The sequence below is a fragment of the Spermophilus citellus genome, assembly GCF_964194105.1.
Source record: "Spermophilus citellus genome assembly, chromosome: 10".
Taxonomy (NCBI): Eukaryota; Metazoa; Chordata; class Mammalia; order Rodentia; family Sciuridae; genus Spermophilus; species Spermophilus citellus.
This window is the reverse complement of record NC_138197.1, coordinates 129,347,572-129,359,089: the sequence shown is the minus strand read 5'-3', so window position 1 is coordinate 129,359,089 and position 11,518 is coordinate 129,347,572. Positions and strand designations below refer to the sequence as shown.

The following is an 11,518-nucleotide window of genomic DNA, read 5'->3' as shown; positions in this document are numbered from 1 at the left end:
GTTTTTTGATACCAGGATTTGAACCCAGGGGCTCTTAACCCCTGAACCACAACCCCAGCCCTTTTTATTTCTTATTTTGAAACAGGGTTTCTAAGTTGCTTAGGGCCTCCCTAAATTACTGAGGCTGGCTTTGTACCTGGGGTCCTCCTGCCTCAGCCTTCTGATCCACTGGGATTACAGATGTGTGCTACCACACCAGGCTTTCTGTAGTTTAAGATTGCCTTCTGAGTCTGTGGCTCTGTCTCTGCTCTTTGATTATGCTTCCTTTTTTTTGAAAGGTAGTATTTGTTTGCAGCTGAGTAGGTCCCAAAATATTGTGGTGAAGTACACATAAAATTTATCATTATTGGCCATTTTTAAGTGTACTATTCAGTGACATTAAGTACATTCTTATTGTGTAATCATCAACACTGTCCCAGAATTCTTTTTATCTTGCAAAACTGAAACTGTATACTCATTATGCAATAACTCCCTGTTCTCCCCTCCTGGGAACCCCTGGCAACTACCCTTCTACTTTCTATTTCTATGATTTTGACTAAGCACCACACTGTCTCTTTTGTGACTGGGTTATTTCACTTCATGTAATGTTCTCAAGATTCATCTATCTTGTAGCATAAATCAGAATTTTCTTCCTCTTCCTTTTCATGGTTCAGAGTAGTTTTATTAGTTTCTTGCATGTAGACCAACAGCTTTTCTGTTTCTTTCTTTTTTGGGGGCAGGGTTAGGGATTGAACCCAGGGCCTCAAACATGCTAGGCAAGTGCCACTGAGCTACACCGCTAGCTCTGCTTTTCTTTATTATTTTCTGACCTTTTAAGTCTAAGCTAGCAGTGTTTCTGCTGATAAAGCATTTTTAGAAACCTTGTAGGTTTCCTATGTATATCTCAGGAATTCTTTCCATTGATGAGAGGGTCTTCCATAGAGCTTTCCTGGATAATCTCATCTCTGTTTCTAGCTTCTGCTTATGGTTGATTGAGGCATCCATGAGTCACATACCTAATCTCTTCAGAACTAGTAAAAGATTGTCCAATCCATATGTAGCCAAATGAAATTAGACCTCTGTCTCTCACCCTGCACAAAACTCAATTCATAGTGGATCAAGGACCTAGGCATTAGACCAGAGACCCTGAACCTACTCTAAGAAAAAGTGGGCACACATCTCCATCTTGTCAGCTTAGGAACCCAATTTCTCAACAAGACTCTTAAAGCACAAGAAGTAAAATCAAGAATTAATAAATGGGATAGTATCAAACTAAAAGCTTCTTCATAGCAAAGGAAACAATCTAGAATGTGAGGAGAAAGCCTACAGAATGGGAGAAAATCTTTGCCACCTGCACCTGAGATAGAATAGAACATTAATCTCCAGGATACACAAAGAACTCAAAAAACTTAACACACACACACACACACACACACACACAAAATAACCCAGTCAATAAATGGGGTAAAGGAACTGAACAGACACTTCACATCTCTAGCAATAAGAGAAATGCAAATTAAGAGTACACTGAGATTTCATCTCACTCCAGTTAGAATGGCAGTTATCAAGAATACAAGTAACGATAAATGTTGGCGAGCATGTGGGGGGAAAGGTCCACTCATACATTGCTGGTGGGACTGCAAATTGGTACAACCACTATGGAAAGCAATATGGAGATTCCTCAGAAAACTTGGCATGGAACCACCATTTGATCCAGTGATTCCACTCCTTGGCATATATCCCAGGGATTTAAAATCAGTGTATTATAGTGAAATGGCCACATGAATGTTCATAGCAGCTCAATTCACAATAGCTAAGCAATGGAACCAACAGAGGTGCCCTTCAACAGATGAATGGATAAAGAAAATATAGTACATATACACAATGGAATATTACTCAGCCATAAAGAAGAATGAAATTATGGCATTTGCTGGTAAGTGGATGGAACTGAAGACTATCATGCTAAGTGAAATAGGCCAATCCCTAAAAATCAAAGGTGGAATGTTCTCTCTGATGTTTAGATACTAATACGTGATAAGGTGGGGAAGGGAAGAATAGAAGTTCATTGGATTAGGCAAAGGGGAATGAAGGGATAGGAGAGGGGATGGGAATGGGAAAGACAGTAGAATGAAATGTACATAACTTTCCTATGTTCATGTGTGAATACCATGACCAGTGTAACTCCATATCATGTACAACCACAAGAATGGGAAGTTATACTCCATGTATGTATGATATGTCAAAATATGTTCTACTGTCATGTATATCTAAAAAGAACAAATAAAAAATAATAAAAAAGGTTCAACCACACCCGTGGTTTTCTTTCTGTAGTGGGCTTTCTTTTATTATTTTTTAAAATATTTTTATTAGTTATAGATGGATACAATACCTTTATTTTATTTGTTTATATTTTATGTGGTGCTGAGAAGTGAACCCAGTGCCTCACATGTGCTAGGCAATCGTTCTACCATTGAGCCCCAGCCCCAGACCATACAGTGTGCTTTTTTAATAGTGAATTTCCTAATTTTAGCATCTTTTGTGTTCTATATCAACTGAGAATCTCCCACATCAAGTCCTGTCTGTTAAGGTGTCTGAGTGGTTCAGGGATATGCAGACCATGTCATTCTGATGTGCATTGATTGTGAATAGAGCAGGTGAGGTACCACGCTTTGTGCTTGTCAGCTCCATAAGTTACAGACTTCTGCACTTGTATCCTGATCATAAGTAGTTGCTTCTCCATATTGGGAAGAGTCACAGAGCCCCCTTGGGGTTGTCCTGGGTGTCAAACTGCTTTCAAGGATTGTTGGGAGAAGGAGTACATATAGATGTGGTTCCTCAGCATGATCATTATCTTCTTTTTTTCGGGGGGAGGGGTACCAGGGATTGAACTCAACCACTGATCCACATCCCCAGCCCTATTTTGTATTTTATTTAGAGACAGGGTCTCACTGAGTTGCTTAGTGCCTTGCTTTTGCTGCGGCTGGCTTTGAATTCGTGATCCTCCTGTCTCAGCCTCCCAAGCCACTGGGATTATAGGCATGTGCCACTGCGCCTGGCATAATTATTATCTTCTAATGGTGCATGCATGCAGCCAACACTGACTTGGTGAAGGTGAACTCCAGAACCGGCTTGTCTTTGGCATTCTCCCCGACCTGGGCATCATCTCCAATCAGCATGGAGATCTCTGAGAATTTGGGGCTGCTCCCATTGTCCAGCAGGTTGGAGTGGTGCGGCACCTCTATCAACCCATGCTGCCCATCTGCGTGTGGTCCTCATATCCCTTCTCCATCAGTAGCTCCACATTATAGATGTGTACACCGATCTCCATGGTGCAGCAAAAGCAGCTTTGGTTTTCTGTGAAATGTAGACTGGTCAACACTTGAAGTGGCTGTTGAGTTGTGGTTCAGAATTGCTTCCCTGACCTCTTCACATCCCTAACCCTGGTGCCCGCTATTGGTGCCTTTGGGGCCTTGGTGCCCGGCTGTGTTGTTTCTGAGCATCTTTAATGTTCATATTTCTACCAACAATCTGTTTAAGTCAATCTAGGCTTTTCTATCATGGTTCTAAAAATTCTTTTAGCCTTTCTTCATTTTCAGTTTCAAAGCCACTTTCACATTTTTAAAGAATATTTTACAGCAGCATCTCACTTCCAGGTACCAAAATCTGTATAGTAGGGCTCATCCAGAGAAACTGAGCTAGTAGGAGATATAATATTAAGGGATTTATTGTAAGAAATTGGCTTATAAAATTATGGAGGCTGGCTTAGCAAATGTGACATTCATAGGGTAGGTTGTCAAAAAGGACAGGCTGGAACTCTTGGCAGGTGTTGAAGCTGCCATCCACAGGTAAGATTTCTTCTGAGAAGTCTCAGTTTTGCTCTTAAGGCCTTTCAGGGATTGAATTAGCCTATCCAGATTATCTAGGCAGTCTTCTTTGCTTAAAGTCAACTGCTTATGAAGATTAATTACAAAATACCTTCACAGAATACTTTATGTTTGATTGAATAACTGGAATTATTCCTTAATCAGACTGACATGCAACTGACTATTCTACCATCATTATTATCACTTGCCTGGATCAGTGCATTAGGTTCCTTTGAACTGGATTTCTTGCTTCTTCCCTTGATTTCTCTTGTGATCCATTCTCTACATCTCCAGAGTCAATTTAATGATCTACCACGCTCTCTCTTGCTTACTCTGCTGCTATCCCACTGGTTTCCTTGCTATTCTTGGGTCTGCTAGGTCTTTGTGCTTGTTGTTCTTTCTATCTGAAATAGTCTCTCCTGGAGCCTTTATTTATTTATTATTTTTTTTAAAGATATTGATGAACCTTTATTTATATGTGATGCTGAGAATTGAACCCAGTGCCTCACACATACTAGGCAAGTGTTCTAACACTGAACTACAACCCCAGCTCTCTCCTGAAGCCTTTATATGATTTCCTTCTTTTTTTTCCAGATCTTTACTGAGATATCTCCTTATCAGCGAGGTTACCAAATATAAAAAAAACAATTAAAAAAATTTTTTTAGTAGTAGTTTGACACAATACCTTTATTTTATTTATTTATTTTTATGTGGTACTGAGGATCGAACCCAGCACCTTGCATGTGCTAGTCGAGCACTCTACCGCTGAGCCACAACCCCAGCCGCATATAAAAGCAATTTTATTCTTTAATCCCTGACATTCTGAGTTTCCCTTATCCTATTTCACTTTCCTTCAGAGGACTTACCACCACTTCATGGACATTTACTTGCTGTCACTAATCACCATCATGGGGTTTTTGTTTATGGCTATATTCTCAGTACTATAACACTTGGCATGTAGTAGGTGTTTAATATTTTTTGGAAAAATTTTTTTTGTGTTTCTGGGGATCAACCTAGGACCTCATGCATGCTAGGCAAGCCCTCTACTACTGAACTACATTCCCAGCACATGTGAATTGAATTCTTACTCTAATTTTACCTGTTAAGTGGCATTTGACATATTTGGTCACTTGGCATGACATTGTTCCTTTTTTTTGGTACTGAGAATTGAACCCTGAAGCTCTTTGTTACTAAACTATATCCTTAGCCCTTTTTATTTTTTAGTTTGAGACAGGGTCTTGCTAAGTTTCTGAAGGGCTCACTAAATTGCTGAGTTTGGCCTCAGCCTCCCACGTTGCTGGAATTACAGGTGTGTGCCACTATGCCCGGTTCCTAGTTTTTCTTTTTAGTTTGTTCCCCTTCTCCTTTCATTCTGTTTCTTTGCTAGCTATTTTTCAGCTGAACTTGTTAGTGTGAGATTTTCTCAAGGCTTACCCATAAGTCCTCTTGTTTTCTCTTTCTTTAGGAGATCTCATCCAGCCTTGTGGCTTATAAATAACATATATATATATATATATACACACACACACACACACATATACATACACACACACACACACACATACATACATATATACATACACACACACACATTTATTTGCCAACGATTCCTAAATTATCTCCCCCCACCATTTTTTTTTTTGTCGTGCAGAGGTTTGAATCCAGGGCCTGATGCATGCTAGGCAAATGCTCTGCCACTGAGCAACATCCCCAGTCCCTCTTCATTTCTTTTAAATACTAGTCACTTTGCCATCTCCACTTGGATATCTCACAGACATCCTAAAATTTACATTCCAAATTGAACTCTTAATCTTCATTTCCTTCTGCCAAAGTTGCTCTGGTTCCAACATGTCCATTTCTGTAAATGGCACTTCTGACTACCTAGTTATGTAAGTCAGAAATCTCTCTTCTCACTTCCATTATATCAACTTCAATTGATAATTATTTCATAAGAATTACCTCATTTGTTACCTTCTCCTCCTCCCCACTAAAACCATCCTCACTAGTCTACACCATGCTCTTTTAGGACCACTTAAATGAATATTTAATTGTTTTCCCTGCTTCCATTCTCTCCTTCCACCTCAGTTTGATTTTTCACATGGAAGCCAGAGCTTAAAATGCAGATCTAATCACATCATGCTCCTTCCTCTTTCCCCAAGCCCTGTCCTGTTCATAGTTTTCAGTACCTCTAATGAATGGAACTCAGTAGATCAGAATGTGAATGATCGATAGGAATTATGGCAAATTGGAGTGTACATGCTCTATCTAAATGGTGTGTCCCCCCTTTTTTTTTTTTTGGTATGGGGAAATGAACTCAAGAGTGCTTACCCTCTAAGCCACCTCCCCAGCCCTTTTGTATTTTATTTTGAGACAGGGTCTCACTAAGTTGCTGAGGCTGTCTTTGAACTCATGATCCTCCTGTCTCAGTCTCCTAAGCCACTGGGACTACGGGCGTGTGCCACCGTGCCCGGCTAAGATATGTGTTTGTTTATATTGTTGGCCTATGGGAATGTAGGCTCAGAATGCTGATCTTCTGATTTTTTTCATGAGAAACCAAAACCTTTTTTTTTTTTTTTCTTTTGAGATAGAGTCTTACTGTGTTGCCAAGGCTGGTCTTGAACTTCTGGCCTTAAGTGATCCTTCTGCCTTAAGCCTCCCAAGTAGCTGGGACTACAGGTGCACACCACTACATCAGGTTGGAATTTATATTTTAATTTTTTGTTACTGGAAATTTTTTCTTTTGACAGGGTTTTGCTAAATTGCTGGGTCTCTCTAAGTTGTTTTGGATGGTCTTCAACTTGTGATTCTCCTGCCTCAGCTTCCTGAGTCCCTGGGATTACAGGCATGTGCTACCATACCCTGCTTGGTTGGAATTTTTAAATTGTGCATTTTTTTCTTCAAAAAATGTGATATGAGAGAGAGGGAGAGGGAGAGAGAGAGAGAGAGAGAGAGAGAATGAATTTTATTTTAATATTTAAATATTTATTTTTTAGTGTTTCGATGGATACAACATCTTTTGTTTGTATGTGGTGCTGAGGATTGAACCCGGGCCGCATGCATGCCAGGTGAACACGCTACCGCTTGAGCCACATCCTCATCCCCCTAGTCTCTCTTAAATAATCTAAAGATTCATTGTGTTCCTAATCAAAATTTCAGTAGACTTTTTTGGGTAAAAATTGGCTTTCTGAGTCTAAAATTCACAAGAAGCTCATTGAAACTAGAATAGCCACAACAATTTAGAAGAGAAAGAACAAATTTGTGTAAATTAAACTACCTGATTCAAAATTCTTACAAAGCCACAGTAATCAAGACAGTGTGGTATTGGTGTAAAAATAGATATATGGATCATTGAAATATAGTAGAGTCCAGGAAAATGTGCACGTATATATGGCCAGTTGATTCTCAACAATAACCCAAACAATTCAGTAGGGGAATGGAAAATCTTTTCAAAATATCGCTGAAACAACTAGATACTTTTTTTTTTTTTAATATTTATTTTTTGGTGTAGATGGACACAACACAATACCTTTATTTTTATGTGGTGCTGAGGATCGAACCCGGGTCCCGCCCGTGCTAGGCGGGCACTCTCCAGTTGAGCCACAATCCCAGCCCTAGATATATATATATTTTTTTAAAATGTATCAGTTATTTAATTAGATTCTTCGTAAGAAATTTAGAATACCAATTTGTGAGGATAAATTCCATTTGTTAGAGCAAAAACGGATCGCATGTAGTCCTAGAGCTGAGGGATAGCTTTGATTTCGGGTAGAATTTGTGTGTTCACAGCTTTCTGATCAACCTTGCGCTGCTCTGTGATCTCGTATTTCTCTTTCTCTGTGTCGAAGATTTCACCTTCCTGGTGTCGGGGCTTCCTCAACTTCTTCTTGAAGTAAGCATCAGTGAGATGTTTTGGGATTTTCACGTTGCTGATATCAATCTTTGTGGAGGTGGCGATAACAAATTTCTGGTGTGTTCTATGCAGAGGAACTCGATTGAGGGAAAGAGGTCCTGTCACAAGTAGCAAGCCACTGCTCAGCTGCTTCAGGAAAACCACTCTCTTGCCTCTGTGGCGCCCAGTGAGGATGATCAGGATGGTCCCAGGAGTAATGCTGGCTCACAGCTTTCTCACGTGCTGACTGAAGGGTTTCTTGCCGTGGCTCAACAGCTTCCGTGGCACATCTTCAGTCGGGTAGTATCTAGGCATTTTGCGAAGCTTAACCACCCTGGTACCACCATTCTTGTCACCACCGACTGGTTTTGTAACAGTAGCAAGAACCTTCTCCTCCTCCTTCTTCTCGACCTTGGACTTAGCAGCAGTGTTCTTCCTCTTATACATGGCCTTTCGGGAGTACACGGCAGATCGGGAGTATCTGCCAATTCCTCTAACCAGGACAGGGTTCCGGCTGCAGTGGGGCTTTCCTTTCTTGGGTTTCTTATCCGTAGAGTCTTCCTTTTTATCCTTGCCAACAGCATCAGCCTTCTTGGCTCCAGGTTTCTTCTCCTTAGTGTCTGGCTTCTCAGCCTTTTCACCCGCCATCTTGCAAGATGGGAAAGAAAGCCCTAGATTTTTGTATATCAAGAAATGAATCTTCAGCCAGATGCAGTGGTGCACACCTGTAATCCCAGTGGTTTGGGAGGCTGAGACAGAAGGATCAAGAGTTTAGAGCCAGCCTCAGCAACTTGGTAAGGTCCTGAGCAACTCAGTGAGACCCTGTCTCTAAATAAAATACAAAAAGGACTGGGGATGTGGTTCAGTGGTTAAGTACCTTTGGGTTCCATACCCATACAAAAAAGAAAAAAAAAAAGAATTTTATTCCTTATCTCACACATTACACAAAATTATTTGAAATGACTCATAGATCTAAATGTACAAGCTAAAAACTATAAAATGTGTAGACAAATTTTTAAGAGAACATCTGTGTGACCTTGGGATAGGGAAAGACTTTTTAAAAGGCACAAGAATCACTGACCATAAAAATAAAGGTTTAGGGGCTGGGGTTGTGGCTTGTAGAGTGCTCGCCTAGCACTTGCGAGGCCCTGGGTTCGATCCTCAGCACCACATAAAAATAAATAAATAAAGATATTATGTTCAACTAAAAAATAAATATTTAAAAAATGTTTATAGATAGGATTTTATTTAAGTAAGACTTTCTGTTCATCAAAAAATATTGTAAAAGGACTGGGGTTGTAGATCAGTGGTAAGACACTTGCCTTGCATGTGTGAGGCACTGGGTCCGATCCTCAGCACCATACAAAAATAAATAAAGACACTGTGTTCATCTCTAACTAAAAACATATAAAAAAAATATTGCTGGGGTTGTGGCTCAGCAGTAGAGCGCTCACTTAGCACGTGTGAGGCCCTGGATTTGATCCTCAGCACCACATAAGAATAAATAAAAAAATAAAGGTATTGTGTCCAACTACAACTAAAAAAATAAATATTTAAAAAATATATTGTAAAAGAAGGCTGGGGTTGTAGCCAGTCGAAGAGTGCTTGCCTTGGATACATGAGGCACTGGGTTCAACATTAGTCAACCTAACCCCACAAAAAAGATACTGTCAGAAACTGAAAAGCTAAGATACAGATTGGGAGGAAATATTTACACACATAAATACCTCCAGAATATGTTAAAAGATCTTCAAAAACTCAATATGATAAGCAGCCCAATTAAAAAATGATTTAAAGACTTGAATAGACCCCTCTCAGACGAATATATATGTGAGATCTATATCTATATCTATGAATGTCAAAAATCATTTGTCACCAGTGAAATAAAAATTAAAACTATAGTGAAATACCATTTCATACCCACTACAGTGGTAAAATTTAAAAAGGAGGATGGTTCCAAGTATTGGTGAGGATGTAGAGCAGTTGGAGTTGATGTATATTGCTGGTGGGAGTGTGAAGTGGTACAATCACTTTGGAAGAAGATTGCTCAGTTTCTTGAAAAGTTAAATACATACTTAACTATATAAGTCTGCTACTAGGAGAAGTGGAAATTTAATGTTCAAAAAGAGACCATGCAAGTGTTCATAGCAATTTTATTAATAATAGCCAAAAAATTAGAAACAACTGAAATGCCATCAAATTGGAAAAACAAACAATGGATTACTGTTTAGGGAAAAAAAGGGAATATATTACTAATACTTGCCATACTATGAATGAATTAAAAATATGTTGATGAAGGACACAAGAGAACTTACTGTATGATTTAAGTTATATGAAGTTCTAGAATAGACAAAACCAATGTATAGTGATAGAAATTAGATCAGTGATTGGGGCTGGGATGTGGCTCAGCACCATATACAAATAAAGATGTTGTGTCCGCCGAAAACTAAAAAATAAATATTAAAAAAATTAAAAAGAAAAAGAAATTAGATCAGTGATTACTGTGTCTGAGTGTGGGGATATTGACTGCAAGAGGACATAAGGGGTGATAGAATTCTCTCTTTTTTTTTTCTTGATTGAGAGTGATGGTAAGTTACTGGAGAATGTATACTTATTAAAACTCTCCAAAATTGTCCACTTAAAATAGGTGCATTTTATTGTATGTAGAGATTGTACATGCAGGTCAGCACTCTGGACTACGTACACAAAAGATGTTTGCTTACCAGATTTGATTGAGGTCAGCCAGTTCCTAACAGCTGATTACTCACTCAGACATATGCAGACTAGAGTGCTTGAGCCATAATGGGTCTTCAGATTGCTGTTAAATGAATGAATGGAGGAATAATGGACCTTCTGGAGGCCCATCCTTCATCCTCCTGCAGTTTTCTAACTCCAGTCATTTTTATGGAGTTATTTGTTCTCCTGGTAGTTGTCCCTTGAGCTCATGTGAAATCATTCATTTCCAAATAATTTCTGAACATCTACCATGTGTATTTACCCTGCCTAAATCAAGTACTTGCTAATTGTGAGGAATTATACAAGTGTCCGTTAATTATATATCTGAAATTTATATTTGATTTATAAAAGCAAATGCTTGGTAAACTGTTCTTAGAATCAATTCCAGCTACCATTCCTTTGTCTTATGCATTTATACTTTGCTGTTTTGGAAAAAATAAGCTTAATAACAGATTATATACATGGCAACTTCTCAGATATGAGGAAACAAAAAATTTTCAGAAGAACTCTCTGGTATAATATAGAAATGACAGGTTTCTTCCTTTCTTTTGGAATGTCTGAGACATGAGTGAACTGACTTAATTCATTTGCTAGAACCACATTGCATCTTGGCAATAGCTGTGTGCTGTCTTCATCAAATTTGGTTATGACCAATGTAGACATTTATAGGTTACCAAGCAGAATTATTGCATTTTTTTTCAACCAGTACTTTTTTAAAAAAATATTTTTTAGTTGTTGATGGACTTTTATTTTCACTTCTTTGTATGTGGTGCTGAGAATCGAACCCAGTGCCTCACCCATGCTAGGCAAGTGCACTACCGCTGAGCCACAACGCTGAGCCACAACCCCAACCCCACAACCCGTACTTTTAAAAGCACTGGTTATCATTCTGTACTGATACTTGTTACTTCCCTGAATTTGGTCAGGCTGCCCTGCATTCTTGGAATAACTTTTTTCTTCCCATTACCCAAATTGTTCTTGGTCATTTTTAAGTTAGCATGAGGCTAAATTTTAGAAATTAACTCTCCTGGTAGCTCAGTGGTGGAGTATT

The 11,518-nt window shown here is 39.0% G+C and overlaps 1 pseudogene across 1 annotated transcript; it reads right to left on the bottom strand.

Moving 5' to 3' along the window:
- Positions 1 to 7,515: 7,515 nt before the first annotated feature.
- Positions 7,516 to 8,379, bottom strand: LOC308658341 (large ribosomal subunit protein eL6-like; annotated as a pseudogene). The gene has a single exon. The product of its transcript is annotated as a large ribosomal subunit protein eL6-like (transcript).
- Positions 8,380 to 11,518: the final 3,139 nt, after the last annotated feature.